Source organism: Neoarius graeffei, chromosome 15 (assembly GCF_027579695.1).
Source record: "Neoarius graeffei isolate fNeoGra1 chromosome 15, fNeoGra1.pri, whole genome shotgun sequence".
NCBI classification, from domain to species: Eukaryota; Metazoa; Chordata; class Actinopteri; order Siluriformes; family Ariidae; genus Neoarius; species Neoarius graeffei.
In genome coordinates this window covers 65,813,064-65,834,392 of record NC_083583.1, presented here as the reverse complement: position 1 = coordinate 65,834,392, position 21,329 = coordinate 65,813,064, and positions in this window count along the sequence as shown.

Sequence of the window (21,329 nt, the reverse complement as noted above, 5' to 3'; positions counted from 1 at the left end):
GGACTATGCAACGCGATATCCGGAAGCAGTGCCTCTTCGCAATATCTCAGCATGCAGTATTGCGGAAGCGCTCTTCCGCATCATCTCCCGAGTCGGAATCCCCAAAGAGATTCTGACTGATCAAGGCACTATGTTTATGTCATGCACACTGCGCGAACTGTATGGGTTACTGGGAATTAAGCCTATCTACACCAGCGTTTATCACCCACAAACGGATGGCTTAGTCGAACGGTTCAACCACACCCTCAAGAACATAATTTGAAAATTTGTAAGCGAGGATGCACGCAGCTGGGATAAATGGCTCGAGCCCCTGTTATTCGCAGTGTGAGAGGTCCCACAAGCCTCCACAGGGTTCTCCCCATTCGAATTATTATACGGGCATAAGCCGCGTGGCATTTTAGATGTGCTGCGTGAAAATTGGGAGGAGGGACCTTCAACAAGCAAAAATGAAATTCAATATGTTATTGACCTGCATGCCAAACTCCACACCCTCACGCACCTAACCCAGGAGAATTTGCGGCAGGCCCAAGAACATCAAGTCCATCTGTACGACAGGGGCACGCGCCTTAGGGAATTCACACCAGGAGATAAAGTACTAGTGTTGCTGCCCACATCGAGCTCCAAATTGATCGCCAGGTGGCAAGGACCCTTTGAGGTCACACGGTGAGTCAGGGACTTCGAATATGAGGTGCGGTGAACAGACAGGGGTGGGACGTTACAGATTTACCACCTCAATCTGTTAAAACTTTGGAACAAGGAGGTCCCCGTGGCGTTGGTGTCGGTGGGTCCAGAGAAAGCAGAGCTGGGGCCGGAGGTTTGAAAAGTAAAATTGACATCGCCCACTGCTCCAGTCCCCTGTGGAGACCACCTATCTCCGACCCAACTCACAGAGGTCGCCCAGTTGCAGACAGAATTTTCTGACGTATTCTCGCCCCTGCCCAGCCACACCCACCTCATAGAACACTACATTGAGACACCCCCGGGGGTGGTAGTGTGCAGCCACCCTTACAGACTGCCCGAACACAAAAAAAAAGGTGGTTCAGGAAGAACTCGAGGCCATGCTCGAAATGGGCATCGTCGAGGAGTCCCACAGTGACTGGAGCAGCCCAGTGGTCTTGGTTCCCAAGGCTGATGGGTCGGTCCGGTTCTGTGTGGACTATAGAAAAGTCAATGCAGTGTCTAAATTCGATGTGTACCCAATGCCTCGTATTGACGAGTTGCTTGATCGACTAGGCATGGCTCATTTTTATTCGACACTGGATTTGACAAAGGGATATTGACAGATCCCTTTGACTCCGTTATCCCGAGAGAAAACGGCCTTTTCCACACCGTTTGGCTAACACCAGTTCGTCACACTTCCTTTTGGGCTGTTTGGGGCGCCTGCTACATTCCAGCGGCTTATGGATAGGGTCCTCCACCCCCACACCACCTACACGGCTGCATACTTGAACGACATCATTATTTATAGTAATGACTGGCCGCGACACCTAAAACATCTAAAGGCCATCCTTAGGTCGCTGAGGCGAGCGGATCTCACAGCCAACCCGAAGAAGTGTGCGATTGGGTGGGTGGAAGTACGGTATCCAGGCTTCCACTTGGGCAATAGGCAGGTGCATCCTCAAATTAATAAGACAGCAGTGACTGCAGCCTGCCCGAGGCCCAAGACCAAAAAGGGGGTGAGACAGTTCCTGGGGCTGGCTGGCTACTATCGTAGGTTTATACCTAATTATTCGGACGTCACCAGCCCGCTGACTGATCTCACTAAAAAGGGGGCACCAGATCCAGTCCAGTCCAGTGGACGGAGCAATGCCAGTAGGCTTTCTCTGAGGTAAAGGCTGCACTGTGTGGGGGGCCACTGTTACACTCCCCTGACTTTTCTCTCCCCTTTGTTTTGCAGACAGATGCATCAGACAGAGGGCTGGGGGCTGTTCTGTCCCAAGAGGTGGAGGGGGAGGATCGTCCAGTGCTGTACATCAGCTGGAAGCTGTCGGTGCGTGAGAGCCGGTACAGCACCATAGAAAAGGAGTGCCTCGCCATCAAGTGGGCAGTCCTCACCCTCCGCTAATACCTACTGGGTATTCCGGGTGGTCCGAACCCTCTGTTCGGACCACGCCCCCTCCAGTGGCTCCACCGCATGAAGGATGCCAACGCACGGATCACCCATTGGTATCTGGCACTCCAGCCGTTTAAGTTCAAGGTGGTCCACAGGCCGGGGGCGCAGATGGTCATGGTGGATTTCCTCTCCCATTGGGGGGGGAGTCAGCTGCAGGCCGGACGGCTCCCCGGCCTGAGTTGGGCGGTGGGGGTATGTGGCAGCGGGGGCGTGGTCAAGCGTCGGTCTGTGAATGGAGGGTGGAGTCAGGGAAGGTAAGTGGCAGAATCACTGCACCTGATGCAAGTTAACCTGTGTTTGTGTGTCTTCCCCAGTGACCGTGCCCTATAAAAGGAGAGAGAGAGCAGAGAAAGGGAGCTCTCTCCCGACCCGAATGCATGTGTGAGAGACTGAATGAGCTGAAAAGCCACACATCATTCAAAATAAAAGTGTTTCTGAGAACTCAGTTCTGGCCTGCTGTGCTTCTGTGCTCCACCCACCTGCTCTGGTTCTACAGTCACTACGTTTACATGCACATAGAGAGAATCGAATTTCTGCCATTGCTCGACTGAAATCGAAGTTCAAAATGCCATGTATACACCTTAATTCGGCTGAAATTGAACCGAACTTGATTTCTCGGAATCGAGCTACACGACCTAGTTTATGCGATTTCTGCCGAGCTACTTTGTGCATGTATACCCTATCAAGCTAGTTGTCGAGCTACTTCCGGAAGTGACGAGTGACGAGACCACAAGCGGGAAACACAACAGCCTCGGTCGGCATGACAACAGTAGTAGCGAGCAGCAGAAGAGGTCAGGAGGAACAAATGAAGAAGAGAAAATGGCGATATAGAGCTCTCTGAAGTGTGGGTGGAGCACAGAGGACGGCAGGACAAAGCTTCTGGTACTAATAGGCTTTTTATTGTCAGACTTTTCAGTTTAACAGCCTACTTTTATTCTTGAGAGAAGCGTGCGCGCGCATGCGCGCACGCGCGCGCGCTGTGTTCTAGTCCCGGGATGAGCTGTCCCCTCTGCTCTCCCTCTGCCTCCTTAAATAGGGCGCGGTTACTGGGAAGACACACAAACACAGGTTAATTACCGTCAGGTGTACCGTCGTTCTGCCACTCACCTTCCCTGGCTCCGCCCTCCTGTCACAGACCGGCACTTGACCACGCCCCCACTGCCACAGGCAAGCAGAAACGTGCACTTCTGGAGCAATGAGGAGACAGAGTTCATGCTCATTCAGCTTAAGGAGTTGAATATATTAAAATTCATGGACGGGAGAAAAACGCGCAATGGAGAACACGGAACTGATAACTTTGTTTACACTCTTGAATAGCTCTTCTTCATGACGACAACCAGAAGTGTACCAACACGATGGGGCGTGTAGCGCCACCTGTGGCTCGGGTGCACAATGCACCTCACACAATAGCCTGATTTCATTGTGTGCATGTAGGATTGGATTTCTCTGGCACCCTGCTGGGACCTTCAGCTCGATTACCGACAGCAGCTTGATTTGGATGTGCATGTAAATGTAGTCACTGTGTCAAAGTAACCCAATTTTACCTGACTGACAATCCATTTAGGCTGGAATTTTTTTTCAATACATTTGGTTAACAATGACAGTTTCCTGGAGGACAAACATAACAGAAGTCACACAGCCAACCACTTAACATCCTGATTAAGTGGTTGGTGAGACACATCCGTCTTTGCAATAGAAGGGGTTTGGCCATCGAGCTGCACTTCTTTGACATCACCAGCTTTTTCCCCCTGACTTCTCCTCCTGAAGAAAAACCAACCAACCACAATGCACGAACAGCTCTTTAAATATATGCTGATGTGAAGAATGACAGAAATGTCCGGTAGTTAATGTTATAAGAAGAAACACGAATTATTCCTGACCCACTTTGCCAAAGTTTCTTTAATAGTTGTTGATTTTACCTGTAAAGGTAAAGAATCTGTGAGAAGGATACAGAATTTTTTTTACAACTTGGCTAACAACTCTGTCAGCATTATACCTACTTAATACCAGGTTAACATGTTGGCAGTCCTATCCCAGTGACCTTTAGTGGAGAGTTCTCTCATATTGACATTATTTTATTAAATACTCAGCGACAATCACCAAATAACCAAAGCTAACTTCTATTAGCTCCGCGCATATGAATTACTGACTGCAGAGTCTATCACGTTGGATTAACAAATTTATTTGACTAATTTTTTCCCAAAACCAAAACAAGATTCTTGTTTTGTTGTAAGGTGCCCAAGTTAATTTTTAACTTCAGTAAAACTGTACCACTTTATTAAATGTAAAAAAGATGGTTCAGCTGCTCACCCTGCTCTCCTCAGCAGTGTTGAAGCAACTGTAATCATACAACGCGCATGCGCAAACTCGACCTCCATCTCGGAATGAAAATCAGAATATCAGAATATTCAAATCAGATTTATTGGCCAAGTCCTGTTGACGCACACAAGGAATTGATTCCAGCAGTTGGTGTTTCTCCAGTGATACAGGAAAAAAAAGTATATATGTTTATGTAAGGGTGGCACGGTGGTGTAGTGGTTAGCGCTGTCACCTCATTGCAAGAAGGTCTGGGTTTGAGCCCTGTGGCCAGCGAGGGCCTTTCTGTGCAGAGTTTGCATGTTCTCCCCGTGTCCGCGTGGGTTTCCTTTGGGTGCTCCGGTTTCCCCCACAGTCCAAAGACATGCAGGTTAGGTTAACTGGTGACTCTAAATTGACTGTAGGTGTGAATGTGAGTGTGAATGGTTGTCTGTGTCTATGTGTCAGCCCTGTGATGACCTGGCGACTTGTCCAGGATGTACCCCGCCTTTCGCCCGTAGTCAGCTGGGATAGGCTCCAGCTTGCCTGTGACCCTGTAGAACAGGATAAAGTGGCTAGAGATAATGAGATGAGATATATATACATAGGGTATTGTAGTGGTTAGTACTGTTGCCTCACAGCAAGAAGGTTATGGGTTCAAGCCCAGCAGCTGATGGGGGCTTTTCTGTGTGGCATTTGCATGTTCTCCCCGTGTCTGCGTGGGTTTCCTCCGGGTGCTCCGGTTTCCCCCACAGTCCAAAGACATGACTTACTTAGACTTAGGGGCTCCTGTGTTTTAAGATGTATGAGGCAGCCAAGGTTGTCCAGATGTTTCTGTCTGCAGCTAGCCGCAACGCATTTCTCCATCTTTTGCCAACTGACTGGAGGTCCCTCTTGACCGTCTGATGCCAGTTCATCTTTGGATGTCCCCTCCACCGCTGCCTATGGGGGTTCCATTGGAGAACTTGGCTGGCAAGTCGTTCTGTTGGAAGTCTGACGACATGTCCCAGCCAGCTTAGCTGACGTTTGCATATGATTGGTGACACTGGCTGTTGACTCGTTTGGGATCTTACTTCCAAAGACATGCAGGTTAGGTTATATGGTGGCTCTAAATTGACCATAGGTGTGAATGTGAGCGTGGATGGTTGTTTGTCTCTGTGTCAGCCCTGCAATGACCTGGCGACTTGTCCAGGATGTACCCTGCCTCTCGCCCATAGTCAGCTGGGATAGTCTCCAGCTTACCTGCGACCCTGTAGAACAGGATAAGTGGCTACAGATATGTGTATCTGTGATAACACAGAATATGTGTGTGTATATATATATATATATATATATATATATATATATATATATATATATATATATATATATATAATCTACAATATCTATATTATATACAATATATATGCTGTTGACAGGGTGGCACGGTGGTGTAGTGGTTAGTACTGTCACCTCACAGCAAGAAGGTCCTGGGTTCAAGCCCAGCGGCCAGTGAGGGCCTTTCTGTGTGGAGTTTGCATGTTCTCCCTGTGTCTGCATGGGTTTCCTCTGGGTGCTCCGGTTTCTCCCACAGTCTAAAGGCATGCAGGTTAGGTGAATTGGTGGCTCTAAATTGACCGTAGGAGTGAATGTGAGTGTGAATGGTTGTCTCTGTGTCAGCCCTGCGATAACCTGGCGACTTGTCCATGGTGTACCCCCGCTGGTGGGTCTGTTCCCAGACCTGCTCGCTTCATTTCATCCAACTGTCCATGGCCCAGGTTGTCAGAGGGCATGGCAGACCATGGCATTAAGGGGGGTTGGTAACCCAGCATGCATTGAAAGGGTGTAAGACCCGTAGCAGAGCTAATTAATGAGTTTTGGGCCATTTCGGCCCAGGGCAAATAGTTAGACCAGTTGGCTTGGTTCTCATGACAGTACAGTCTCAAAAACTTTCCCAGTTCTTGGTTAACCCTCTCACATTGACCATTAGACTGGGGATGGTGAGGCTGACATTAACTCCCAGCCTCTTTAAGAACAAAGGGAATAAATTTAACTCCACGTGAGAACCTATCAACAATGATCAGAATGACCATGTAATTCTGTGAGGGGGGCAGGTCAGTGACAAAGTCTACCGCTACATGTGACCATGGATGGGAAGGGACAGGCAAGGGCATTTGTTTACTGGCAGGGAGAGTTTTAGGTGTTTTGCATTTAGAACAGGTGGTGCAAGAAGAGACAAACCTATGGATATCTGATAGCGTATTCTCCCACCAATATCTGCCAGACAATAACTGGTGCATATGTGTCTCTCCCGGATGGCCGGACGACAGAGAGGAGTGGGTCCACGTAATCAGCTTATCCCTGCATTGAGTAGGTACACATGTATTTCCTACAGGGCAAGATTCAGGGGCAGGAGTGACAGATAGTTCTCGGTTGATCTCTTCATCTATTTCCCATCTAATGGGGGTGACTACAACTGATGGGGGTAGTACATTGACTGCCTCCAGGGAGGAAATGGGGACTGGGGTATATGCGAGACAGAGCATCTGCTTTAGTATTATGGGACCTGGGGCAATAAGAGATGGAAAAATCAAACCAGGAAAAGAAGAGAGACCGCCGAGCCTGACGGGGGTTGAGCCGTTTAGTTGACCATAAATATTCTAGGTTTTTATGATGAAGGGAGGAATGTGGAAGGGATGTGTAGCTCCCTCTAGCCAATGGCACCATTCTTTGAAAGCTAGTTTCATGGCCAGCAATTCTCTATCCCGATACCGTAATTATGTTCGGCAGGGAGTAGTTTGTGGTAGTCGAAGGCGATTGGATGTAGTTTACAGGGGTCACCTAGGTGCTGGGACAGCACCACCCCAGTGCCTACCTCAGAGGCATCCACCTCCACCACAAAAGGCTGAGTGGGCTCAGGATGCTTCAGAATGGGGGCAGAGGTGAAGGCTACCTTGAGGGATTCGAACGCCTCCTGCGCCTGGGGGTTCCACGAGAGTCTCTTGGCTGGTCCTTTCAATAAGGTGGTAAGGGGAGCTGCTAAACTACTGAAATTGTGAATGAAACGATGATAGAAATTAGCAAACCCAAGAAATCATTGGCGCTCCTTTATGGACATAGGGACGGGCCAATTCGTTACAGCTTTCACTTCTGATCGTCCATAATGACACCTTCTGGACTGATGACATAACCCAGGAAGGAAGTAGAAGGTAGATGAAACTCACATTTCTCTCCTTTAACATATAGCTGATTCTCAAGCAAATGCGTAAGGATGGAATAGACATGACGAATATGAGTTTCAAGATTAGGGGAGTAGATCAAAATATCGCAGATGTAGGCAATGACATACTTGCCAAGCATATCCCGGAATACATCGTTTATGAAAGCCTGGAATACGGACGGGGCATTGCGCAACCCGAAGGGCATTACCAAATACTCATAGTGCCCCCTAGTGGTAAGAAATTCTGTTTTCCAGTCATTATCTGCTTTTATACAGGCTAGGTTGTATGTGCTTCTTAAGTCAAGTTTTGTAAATATTAATGCTCCACGAAGTTGTTCAAGCACTATGGGGACTAAGGGCAGCAGGTAGGAATAAGGTTTCATGATTTGATTTAACCCACAATAGTCAATGCAGGGCCTAAGTCCCCCATCTTTTGTGTTGACAAAAAAGAACCCTGCAGCAGCGGGGGAAGTAGAAGGACAGATGAAACCCTGTTCTAAGGCCTCCTGAATGTACTCCTCCATAGCTCTCTCCTCTGCCTGAGTAAGTGGGTAAATCCTAGATTTAGGTGGGAAAGCATCATCTCGTAACTCAATGGAACAGTCATATTCTCTGTGAGGGGGAAGTTTGGTAGCACTTTTCTTACTAAATACTTCTAACAGGTCACTGTATTCGGGGGGCACGGAAACTATGACATTGTCGTTGGAGCTTTCTATAGTTGTAGACGACACCTGGGCTGTGGGAAGCATGAGACAATGATCATAACAGTAACTGGACTGTGAGAGTATTTCTTTGTCAGACCAGGAGATAACAAGGTTATGTTTTCTGAGCCAGGGCAACCCTAAGATAATGGCATACTCACAAGTGTTCAGTACAAAAAAAAAAAATCTCTTCAGAATGTAAAGCACTGATAGTCATAGAAATGGGTTTCGTGACCTGGTTAACAAGTCCTTCTCCCACGGGCTCTCCATCGACAGCAATCAATCTCAGTGGTGCCTCCAGTGGCTCCACGGGGATCTGGAGTTGCTCCACCAGCTCGGTGTGGATAAAGTCCCCCTCAGCTCCGGAATCAATTAATGCTGAGAACACACAGACAGACTGAGGGCAGTTAACTGTCACAGGCAGGAGGAAGGACTTGGATACCAACCCCTTAGTAGGTGCACTCACCACATTAGCGCGTGGCTTTCCCGGGGTCAGTGCCAGAGTACTGCATCAATGGATTTGACAGTCATGTAGAAGGTGACCCTCAGCTCCGCAATAGAGACACAGCCCCTCATGGAGACGTCGTTGCTTCTCCTCTGCAGACAAACGGAATGAGTCACACTGCTTGGGTTTGGGGGATTCTGGCTCCTTATGAGTCTGGGTCAGCAGTGGGCACAGGCAACAAGGAGTCAGTGCAGCAGCTGGAGCCATAGGGGATTTACGCAGACCTCTCCCGTGCTTCAGTTGGTCTAGGCGAATGGCTAGGGAAATCAGCTTCTCTAGTGAAAGGCTGTCGTCCTTGCATGGCATTTCCACTAGTATGTCGGAGTTCAAACCGTTGCGAAATGTCACCAGTAACGCTGGCTCATTCCAACCACTCCCAGCCGCAAGAGTGCGAAATTCCAAAGTATAGTCAGACACTGAGTGATTACCCTGACATAATCAGGTGAGTAATTCCCCTTGAGAGCGGCCCTCATTGGTGTGATTGAAAACTGCTTTAAATTCTTTAATGAAATTGTTGTAAGTGTCGGACTGGACTATGGGCCAGAATGTGGTAGCCCAATCTAAGGCCTTGCCCGTAAGGTGAGAAACCATCAAAGAAATACGAGCCTTGTCCGAGCTTGGGGGGAATTTGCAAAAGATATTGAACATTGTAATAAAAACCCCTTACACTGATTAGATGAGCCATCAAATTTATCCGGCTTGCTGACAACAAACAGACTGGAACCTGCCATGGGGGGATCAGCCTGGTTAGTGACCATAGGCACACTGGGGAAGCTGAGTCGTTGGAGTTGGGTAGTAATTTCTTTCATGCTTTCAATGATCTGCATTAATTGTTTTTGCTGCTCCCCCTGCTGCTGCGTAAGATTCTGGATGGACTGAGTCACGGAGTCGAAACACTGGTGATGTTGTCCAAGCATTTGTCCTTGGCTGCTAAGCGCGACCTGTAGCTCCATGTAATCTGCTTGTCGGCACAGTATTCTGTAATGCGGCTGTGATAAACCAGATGCTCATGGATTAAAAATAAACTCAATGCTTTAATGAACACAGTGAGAGAAGACAATGTACAAAAGCCAGGTCAGGTCAATACCAAGAAATCTAACACAGTAACGAGGGCTAGACATATTGTAGTCGGGAAATGGGCAATAGTCCAAGAACCAGGAATCAGAAAAACACAGGCAAGATAAACACAAGGGCTAGGCAAATTGGAGTCGAAAACAGGCGGGGATCGAGAAACCGGGAAGCAAGAGAGATGAGCAACCAAACACAAGGGCTGGGTGAAACAGGAAGAAACTGGAAGGCAAAAAGGGTCATACACAGGAATGCAGTCAGAAATAGAAATGCTCAGTAGGCTCACGAAAATATGGAGGCAATACTGTGCAAAGGGTAAAACAAACAGAGGGGTATAAATACAGATATAAACAAAGAGGTACAGGTGATGATAATTAGAACTCAGGGGAGCCACTCCTAGGAAGTGGCTCCGGGTTGGCTGATGGAGTGCACGTGGTAGTGACAGGTGTGTGAGGGGGATTGTGGGAAGTGGAGTCCTGAGTGTTAGGTGAGCCCGGGAGCATGACATGGAGGGGAGGAGTTGGAAGAGGTTGTGTCCTGGGTGTGAGGAGTCCTTTATGATTTTCTCTGCCCACTTCCTGGTTTGTGAGATGTACAAATCCTGGAGGCTGGGCAGGGGAGCCCCAGTGATTCTTTCTGCTATCCTCACTGTTTGCTGCAGTCTGCAGTCTGTTCCTGTCCTATTTTTTGGCTGCTCCACACTAGATTGTGATGGATGTGCACAGGACGGATTCAATGACTGTGGTATAGAAGTGTGTCAGCAGCTCCTGTGATAGACCATGCTTTCTCCATTGCTGCAGAATGTTTGATGTTACAACTGAATCTGCTATGATATGATGCAATACGATTTGATTTATTATTTTTTATTAATTGATACGTGACTGTGATACGTGACTGATGATGTTTCGAAGGACTATTAAGTGTCAGAGATGGGGGCAGGCTATTTACTAGATAATAATCCATTTACAGTATAATTGATGATCAATTTGTGATCGTTGCCTTTTAAATCAATGCATCGATCCAAATTGTTTGAGAGTTAGGCCTACACCCAAACCCAAAGCTGTGAAAGTTTTACTGCAGAAGCAGCCAGGTGTCAATTTAGGTTTCATACCCACAGAAACTACACATGACAGATGGTTAATATTGCATTATTTTATTAGATTTTCTGTCACTTTGTACCATCTTTAAATGTGTCTAACAGAACGATGGTTTTCTGAAGTGGTCCTGAGCCCATACAGTAATTTCCACTCCAGACATGTGTCTGCTTTTTATACAGTGTTGCCTGAGGACCTGAAGATCACAGGCATCCGATGTCAGTTTTCAGCCTTCTCTCTTGCAAACAGAGATTCTCCAGATTCTCTGAATATTTTAATGATATTATGTACCATAGATGATGCAATCCCCAAATTTGCCCATGCAGTCTTTCACAGAGCAGTGAACCCCTCCCCATTTATTTCTGCCAGACTCAGCCTCTCTGGGATGCTCTTTTTATACCCAAATACCCAATCATGTTAATGACCTGTTGCCAATTAACCAAATCGTGTGTGTTTTTTTTTTGTTGTTGTTGTTGTTTTGGGCTTTTTTAGCATTGCACAACATTTTCAGTCTTTTGTTGCCCCTGTCCCTACTTTACTGAAACATGTTGCTGACATCAAATTCAAAATGAGCACATATTTAAAAAAAAATTTAATTTATCTGTTTCAACATTTGATATGTTGTCTTTGTACTATTTTCAATGAAATATAGGGTTTCCATGATTTGCAAATCTTCACATTCTGTTTTTATTTGTTTTACACAGTGTCTCAACTTTTTTGGAATTGTTTTTTTATATATAGTGCTGTCGCCTCACGGCAAGAAGGTCCGGGTTTGAGCCCCGTGGCCGGCGAGGGCCTTTCTGTGTGGAGTTTGCATGTTCTCCCCGTGTCCGTGTGGGTTTCCTCCGGTTTCCCCCACAGTCCAAAGACATGCAGGTTAGGTTAACTGGTGACGCTAAATTGACTGTAGGTATGAGTGTGAATGGTTGTCTGTGTCTATGTGTCAGCCCTGTGATGACCTGGCGACTTGTCCAGGGTGTACCCAGCCTTTCACCCGTAGTCAGCTGGGATAGGCTCCAGCTTGCCTGTGACCCTGTAGAACAGGATAAAGCGGCTAGAGATAATGAGACAATATATATATATATATATATATATATATATATATATATATATATATATATATATATACACACACAGTGTGTGTGTGTGTGTGTGTGTATATATATATATATATATATATATATATATATATATATATATATATATATACACACACTAGTGCATCTCAAAAAATTAGAATACCATGAAAAAGTTCCTTTTTTCATAATTTAATTCAAAAAGGTAAACTTTCATATATTCTATATTCATTACATGTAAAGTGAAATATTTAAAGCCTTTTTTGTTTTAATTTTGATGATTATGGCTTATAGCTCATGAAAATCAGAAATCCAGTATCTCAAATTATTAGAATATTCCCTAAGATCAATCAAAAAAAGGATTTACAAAATAGAAATGTCCAACTTCTGAAAAGTATATTCATTTATACACTCTATACTTGGTTGGGGCTCCTTTACCATGAATTACTGTATCAATGCAGTGTGGCATGGAGGTGATCATTCTGTGGCACTGCTGAGGTGTTATTGAAGCCCAGGTTGCTTTGATAGTGGCCTTCAGCGTATCTGTATTTTTGGGTCGGGTGTTTCTCATCTTCCTCTTGACAATACCCTATAGATTCTCTATGGGGTTCAGGTCAGGCAAGTTGGCTGGCCAATCAAACACAGTAATATCATGGTCAGCAAACCATTTGGTAGTAGTTTTGGCACTGTGGGTAGGTGCTAAGTCCTGCTGGAAAAGGAAATCAGCATCTCCAAAAAGCTTGTCAGCAGATGGAAGCATGAAGTGCTCTAAAATCTCCTGGTAGATGGTTGTGTTGACTTTGGACTTGATAAAATACAGTGGACCAACACCAGCAGATGACATGGCACCTCAAATCATCACAGACTGTGGAAACTTCACACTGGGCTTCAAACACCTTGGATTCTGTGCCTCTGCACTCTTCCTCCAGACTCTAGAACCATGATTTCCAAATTAAATGTAAAATGTACTTTTATCTGAAAAGAGGACTTTGGACCACTGAGCAACAGTCCATTTCTTTCTCTCCTTAGCCCAGATAAGACACTTCTGACATTGTCTCTGGCTCAGAAGTAGCTTGATATTAGGAATGCAAAAGTTGTATCCTCTTTCTTGAAGATGTCTGTTCGTGATGGGTCTTGATACACTGACACCAGCCTCAGTCCACTCCTTGTGAAGCTCTCCCAAGTTCTTGAATCAACTTTTCTTGACAATCCTCTCAAGACTGCGGCCATCCCTGTTGCTTGTGCACCTTTTCCAGCCACCCTTTTCAGCAATGACCTTTTGTGGCTTACCCTCCTTGTGGAGGGCATCAGTGATCATCTTCTGGACAACAGTCAAGTCAGCAGTCTTCCCCATGATTGTGGTTGTGTGTACTGAGAGATACACTGTGTTCATACTGTTTTACTCAAACTTGAAATGAAATATTCTAATATTTTGAGATGTTTTTTTATGTTTTTGTACTGTATGCCATACTGATTAAAATTAAAATAGAAAAATGCTTAAAACATTTTAGTTTATGTGTAATGAGTCTATAATATATAACATTTTCACTTTCTTAAATAACTGATGGAAAATATTGAACTTTTTCACAATATTCTAATTTTTTGAGATGCACTAGTGTGTGTGTATATATATATATATATATATATATATATATATATATATATATATATATATATATATATATATATATGTCAAGTACATGGCCACATTTCAAGACATTCTTACAGGTGTCCTTAAAATGCAGCTTAGGTCTGCCCACTGGGCAAAATGTAATAAATTAACTGTTTTGCCATTAAAATCTACATACAATCATCCATAATGACAAAGTAAAAAGATGTTTAGATATTTTTGCAGATTTATGAAATTAATCTATAATTTTAATCTACAACATAATAAAATGTGCAGAAACTGAAGGGGTCTGAATACTATCTGAACCTAGTGAATATTTTGAACATCTCTTGTTAGCATCAGTATAAAGTCACAAGCTTGGATTCCAGCTGCTGTAGCTCCAGACTCCAGATTTTTTTCAGGTGTCAGTTTTGGAGATTGATGAAGCTCTGGCAAATGTATGTACAATATGCCTACTTTCTGATCAAAGGAAGTTTGTTAGTGAGCCAGATATTCCACCTGTCAGTGATTTTGATTAACCTTGTCATGAACTTTTACATGTTGTGCTTCACAAAATACCTACACTGAGAAAAGTGACTGTAGAGGAAGACATGGCCAGATGGTTAGGGAAACAGCTTTGGGACCAAAAGGTCCCCAGTTTGATTCCCTGGAGCAACAGGAATGGTTGAAGTGCCCTTGAGCAAGACATCTCAACCCCAACTGCTCCCCAGGCTGCTCTGGGTATGTTGTATGTTGCTCTGGATAAGAGAGTCTGCTAAATGCCATTAATGCAATGTAAAGAAGGTACATGCACTCACCTTTGTTCCCCTGATCAGGTAGGCTCTCCTAATGCTTGACCACCCATCTAGAAGAGCAATAAAACTTTGTATTACTGTACAATTTTTCAAGTCAAGTTTATTTGTATAGCGCTTTTAACAATAAACATTGTTGCAAAGCAGCTTTACAGACTTTGAATGACTTAAAACATGAGCTAATTTTATCCCTAATCTATCCCCAATGAGCAAGCCTGTGGCGACGGTGGCAAGGAAAAACTCCCTCAGACAACATGAGGAAGAAACCTTGAGAGGAACCAGACTCAAAAGGGAACCCATCCTCATTTGGGCAACAACAGACAACATGACTATAACATTAACAGTTTTAACATGAAGTCAGTTTCGTTGATGTTATAAACTCTTCAGTGATGGAAACTTGAGTGCAAAACTGTTCATGACAACTGCAGTCCTAAAGTTAGCAAGTCAACTGTAGTCCTCAGCCATAAAAGCATTACTGTAAGTGTCCAGAGTGTCCTCCAAGTGTGACTTTCAACTGTCCACATGGGGCCGTCCTCCACAGGAGTGATGCAATGAGACTCCAATCAGACACGGCACCAGGATGGATCAGGCAGGTCCGAGGAGCAGAAGAGGTCAGCATCTCGATCACAGGACCAACATGTAACTCAGAGGGACAGATATGGGGGGGGGGGGAGAAGACACAGGTTGTTAGGTATGGCCAGTGTCACCTGAATAAGTAGAAACAGGAACAGTGAGTACAAGCAGGGACTCCGGGCAAAACTAACTATGACAGCATAACTAAAAAGGGAGAGCCAGAAGGTAACACAAGCATGAGGGAGCCCTGGGACATAAAGCAGCCAGCCACTACACTGTCAACAAACTCGAGTGAGCAAGCGAGTGGGGGACTGACAGCATCCATACATCCCAGTTTACCAAAACACTCTACTGTATGTCTGAGGACCCTCCAGACCTACTGCTTTACCTAATAAACACCATTAACAAAAGGCTTGATAAACAGATATGTTTTCAGCCTAGACTTAAATGCTGAGACTGTGATTCCCGAACATTAGTTGGAAGGCTGTCCCATAACTGTGGGGCTTTGTAAGAAAAGGCTCTGCCCCCTGATGTAGCTTTCACTATATGAGATACCAGCAGATAGCCTGCACCTTTTGATCTAAGTAGGCGTGGCGGGTCAAAAAGGACCAGAAGTTCATTCAGGTACTGTGGAGCGAGACCATTCAGTGCTTTAAAGGTCAATAGTAGTATTTTATAATCAATACGAAATTTGATTTGGAGCCAATGCAGTGTGGATAAGACAGGGGTGATGTGGTCATATTTTCTAGTTCTAGTAAGCACTCTTGCTGCTGCATTTTGAACTAACTGGAGCTTGTTTATGCACTTGTTGAAACATCCAGACAGTAAGGTATTTCAATAATCCAACCTGGAGGTAACAAAAGCATGAACTAGTTTTTCCGCATCAAGACATTAAATTTCTTATTTTAGCAATATTGCTGAAATGAAAGAAAGCTATCCAGGTAATGTTATCAGTGTGAGTTTTGAATGAATGACTGTGGGCAATAATAATCTGTGGTTGGTAGAAGAGAGCAACTGGACTTGCTTGAAAAGTCTTGAAGACGTTTCGCCTCTCGTCCGAAAGGCATCCTCAGTTCTGTCTGTCTAATAGGGAGTATCAAGTATTTATCCTCTCATGGATCATCATAGAATCCGAATCAGAATGCTGATGGCTGCATTGTAGGTGGCTGATGACACCCACCTCTGTTCAGTGATGGTCGTTCCAGGTTGACAAAAATGAATGATCCTCTCTGGCTAAGATGTCTGCCAGTTTTCTGGAAGTCCTCTCATACTCCCGCACCAGTCGAAGGGATCAGATCCCTTAGACTGGTGCGGGAGTATGAGACGACTTGTTACCTGCTTGTGTTACCTTCTGGCAATTATGGAATTGATGATCAATGAATTATTGAAATCTAGCAATGATTGGCTGAATTCACTGTGAGTGCTATCATTTTATTTTTCATACTTTCTTCCTCTTTGTCACGCAAGGTCTTGGGATGGTTACTTCATTTTCTTTTATCTTTTTGTTTCATCTTTTAAAAAATGGGACTCTATGTGTTAGTTCATCTACAACCCCGATTCCAAAAAAGTTGGGACAAAGTACAAATTGTAAATAAAAACGGAATGGAATGATGTGGAAGTTTCAAAATTCCATATTTTATTCAGAATAGAACATAGATGATATATCAAATGTTTAAACTGAGAAAATGTATCATTTAAAGAGAAAAATTAGGTGATTTTAAATTTCATGACAACAACACATCTCAAAAAAGTTGGAACAAGGCCATGTTTACCACTGTGAGACATCCCCTTTCCTCTTTACAACAGTCTGTAAACGTCTGGGGACTGAGGAGACAAGTTGCTCAAGTTTAGGGATAGGAATGTTAACCCATTCTTGTCTAATGTAAGATTCTAGTTGCTCAACTGTCTTAGGTCTTTTTTGTTGTATCTTCCGTTTTATGATGCACCAAATGTTTTCTATGGGTGAAAGATCTGGACTGCAGGCTGGCCAGTTCAGTACCCAGACCCTTCTTCTACGCAGCCATGATGCTGTAATTGATGCAGTGTGTGGTTTTGCATTGTCATGTTGGAAAATGCAAGGTCTTCCCTGAAAGAGACGTCGTCTGGATGGGACGTCGTCTGGATATGTTGCTCTAGAACCTGGATATACCTTTCAGCATTGATGGTGTCTTTCCAGATGTGTAAGCTGCCCATGCCACACGCACTAATGCAACCCCATACCATCAGAGATGCAGGCTTCTGAACTGAGCGCTGATAACAACTTGGGTCGTCCTTCTCCTCTTTAGTCTGAATGACACGGAGTCCCTGATTTCCATAAAGAACCTCAAATTTTGATTCTTCTGACCACAGAACAGTTTTCCACTTTGCCACAGTCCATTTTAAATGAGCCTTGGCCCAGAGAAGACGTCTGCGCTTCTGGATCATGTTTAGATATGGCTTCTTCTTTGAACTATAGAGTTTTAGCTGGCAATGGCGGATGGCACGGTGAATTGTGTTCACAGATAATGTTCTCTGGAAATATCCTGAGCCCATTTTGTGATTTCCAATACAGAAGCATGCCTGTATGTGATGCAGTGCCATCTAAGGGCCCGAAGATCACGGGCACCCAGTATGGTTTTCCGGCCTTGACCCTTACGCACAGAGATTCTTCCAGATTCTCTGAATCTTTTGATGATATTATGCACTGTAGATGAAGATATGTTCAAACTCTTTGCAATTTTACACTGTCGAACTCCTTTCCGATATTGCTCCACTATTTGTCGGTGCAGAATTAGGGGGATTGGTGATCCTCTTCCCATCTTTACTTCTGAGAGCCGCTGCCACTCCAAGATGCTCTTTTTATACCCAGTCATGTTAATGGCCTATTGCCAATTGACCTAATGAGTTGCAATTTGGTCCTCCAGCTGTTCCTTTTTTGTACCTTTAACCCTTTGGTGACTGACCCCTTGAACATGGTTCCTCCAGGAACGATGACGTTTCAGTCGTCAAGACAACGGAAAAACTAAAATACAAGAGCATTTTGTTTTGTGCACAAGAGCATTGTGACGTATCTTTCTGTTTTTGTATTTTAGTTCTTCTGTTGTCTTGACAACTGAAAAGTCATAGTTCCTGGAGGAACCATTTTCAAGGGGTCAGTCACCAAAGGGTTAAAGGTCCCATGGCATGAAATTTTCACTTTCTGAGGTTTTTTAACGTTAAAATGAGTTCCTCTGACCAGCGCTCGAAACTAACGGTGTCCCGACGTCCCGGGGACCATAAAAAATGTCATCGGGACACAAAATTATCATATCTGGGACAATCCCGGGACAATGGAAAAAAAATAGATCTAGAAAAAAAGTTCTACATTAATATTATTTACAAAGCCGTAACACATACGTAGACATTCACCTAATTTGACAATTTTAATTTTAAAACGTTCACATCGAAAAATACATAGTAGCTACACTTTCGATGCACCTGCATCCGTAGGCTACAGAGCAGCGCATTCTGTTCTAGAATCTTCGGCTGGAGTCCGCATTATATGGACTTGGAATGGAATTGCTACCGCACACGCTGCGCCGACTCTTGCCAGAACAAAAATGCTTAAGTGGTTGAAGCGGACCGACTGCGGGGAAGAAACTGAAAGCCCAGACATAACGTCTCCGGGACCTTCAGGATCCAAAGTGTCATCGCCTGGTCTGCAAGCAACGCTAGCAACTGAATGAACTTAATGAACACTGTTAGACACGTTATAAAATACAACAGGAATGATGTGGATGATATTGACGGAAGATACCGTTCAACAGAATAAGTGAGTTTTCTTGGTGTCTTTCTAGTTCAGAAAGTTTAGTCAGTCAGCAGCACAACTAGGCTAGGACCTGGCACTATGTTGATGTTGCTAACATTTGCACCCACGTTTCGGCAGCGAAAGTTCATAAAATGGATAACGGAAAGTTCATAAAAATGGATAACGGAAAGTTCATAAAAATGGATAACGGTAATGGATAACGGAAAGTTCATAAAAATGGATAACGGTAATGGTGAAAATTATAAGTTGGCCTTATAAGTGCCAACAGATATTCAAGGTATAAGTAGATGAAATGAACATAAAAGGGGTCTTATTTTCAACTAAAGTGTACTGCAGATGTAGGGAGTTGAAACATTTTCTGAATGAGCTAGTTGGCCCCTTTAAATAAACGGGTATCTATTCATACAGTGAGATCGCCAAAGTTTAATAAACTGAAAATGCAATAACTGTAATTTTGAAGTAGATGATGTATAGGACATGTGTCGCTTGTGTCTTGTGACTTATTGTAAAAATGATATAAAGGGTTCAAAATCGCATAGTTACAAATATAATAGTAACTTCATATGATAATATTAACCACTGGTTATTTCAGAGAGGAAAAAAATGGGGACACTATTGCTTCCATTCGGGACAATACAACACAGAATTCGGGACCACTGGGGGACACAAAGAAAAAAAGTTAATTTCGAGCCCTGCCTCTGACCTTCTTAAGTCACCCCAGTGGCTAGAAATGTCATAATGTGTAAACCAAACTATGCCCACCCTTTGTCAACATTTGAGAATGGTGCGTCAAAATGGTGCGTTGATAGGCTCTTCCCTTTACTACGTCAGCAAGGGAGATGATCCCCCCCCCGGATTCCCACCCACTGTATGGATTGCCCGCCCAGCTCAAAAGTTGCCACCATAGATACGTCACTTCAATTTTGTAGTGAGGAGACCATAGAGGACACAACAACATGGCACCACCTAAGCGAGCGAAACATGGAAATTGCGCTGTACATGGATGTGACAACACAGAAAGGAGTCTGTTTTTACTGCCGATGGGAGAGCCCCTGAAGACACAGTGGCTTAATTTTATTTACTCCAATAATACGCCGTCGAGTCTACCTAAGACGGTGTATGTTTGTTGGAAGCATTTTCCTGATGAATGTTTCCACAACTTGGGACAGTACAGGGCAGGTTTTGCACATCAACTGTCACTGAAGCCTGGGTCCGTACCAAGCATCCCTGCCACATCAGCCACAAACACCGAACAAGTAAGTGTATAACTGTTAAGTCATTTTGCCGTGTTTTAAAATCGGTGTGTTAGCCTTGCAATGGCTACATTAGCTGTGCAGCTAACTGCTTCCTGCAGTTAGCCAGGTACTCTGCGCTACAAAACCAAAAAGCATGCAGCATGCTCTGTTAAACTGAGTTTAGTCTGGAAATTGACTGTAACTTATGAGCTTATGTTTGACTATTGCTCCGCAATGCATGTCTTCTGTTGGATAAGCGATATGTTGCTGTAGTTGCTGCTTCTATCCTCTTTGGTTATGGAGTGCGTGTTCAAGCCTAGGGTATGCATGCCCGCAGCTTGGTCAAGCCCCTCCCCCTCCCCCCATGGCCCGCCCCCACCCTCTACCCTTCCCCACCTCCATGCTTCTCATTAGCAAAACGATGCACTGGGAAAAGGGCTGAAATGGGGCTTTCTCCCAGGAGGCTATATCTACGTGCCGAGGGTTAATTTCGAGAAAGGCTGCGGATATAACATCCGGAAACCTCCACGAGCCCGTTTAAAGCATCAACAAACCACCATGCCATGGGTCCTTTAACTTTTCCAGCCTCTTATTGCCCCTTTCCCAACTTTTTTGAGATGTGTTGCTGTCATGAAATTTCAAATGAGCCAATATTTGGCATGAAATTTCAAAATGCCTCACTTTCGACATTTGATATGTTGTCTATGTTCTATTGTGAATACAATATCAGTTTTTGAGATTTATAAATTATTGCATTCCGTTTTTATTTACAATTTGTACTTTGTCCCAACTTTTTTGGAATCAGGGTGGTACATAGAGACAGTAAATCCAACGCCAATCCTGGTAACACTGGGGGCAAGGTGTGGACTGGTGTCCCCAGACAAGACACCAGTCCATCACAAGGCTACAGCGCCTTCCACAATTATTGGCACCCCGGTTAAGATGTGTTAAAGGGATAGTTCGGGATTTTTGACATGAATCTGTATGGCATCCCCATCAATAGTGTCGTGCAAACACACTGACTTACCCCTGACAGCATCCTGTGAGTCCAGTTCTTGTCCAGTTTTGGTCCAGACGAAAGTAGTCCGGCAAGTTTGTTGGGGTCACGAAAGTAAAATGTTTTTCGTCTCAAAACAGTATGTGTTCAAAAGAGTGATATACTTGCATCACAAAACCGTTGCCAAATAAAAAGTCAGACCTCGAAATCGCTTGGCACTATTTTCTCTCCCTTCTTATCACTGCGCGCTGCCGCCAGGTGACAG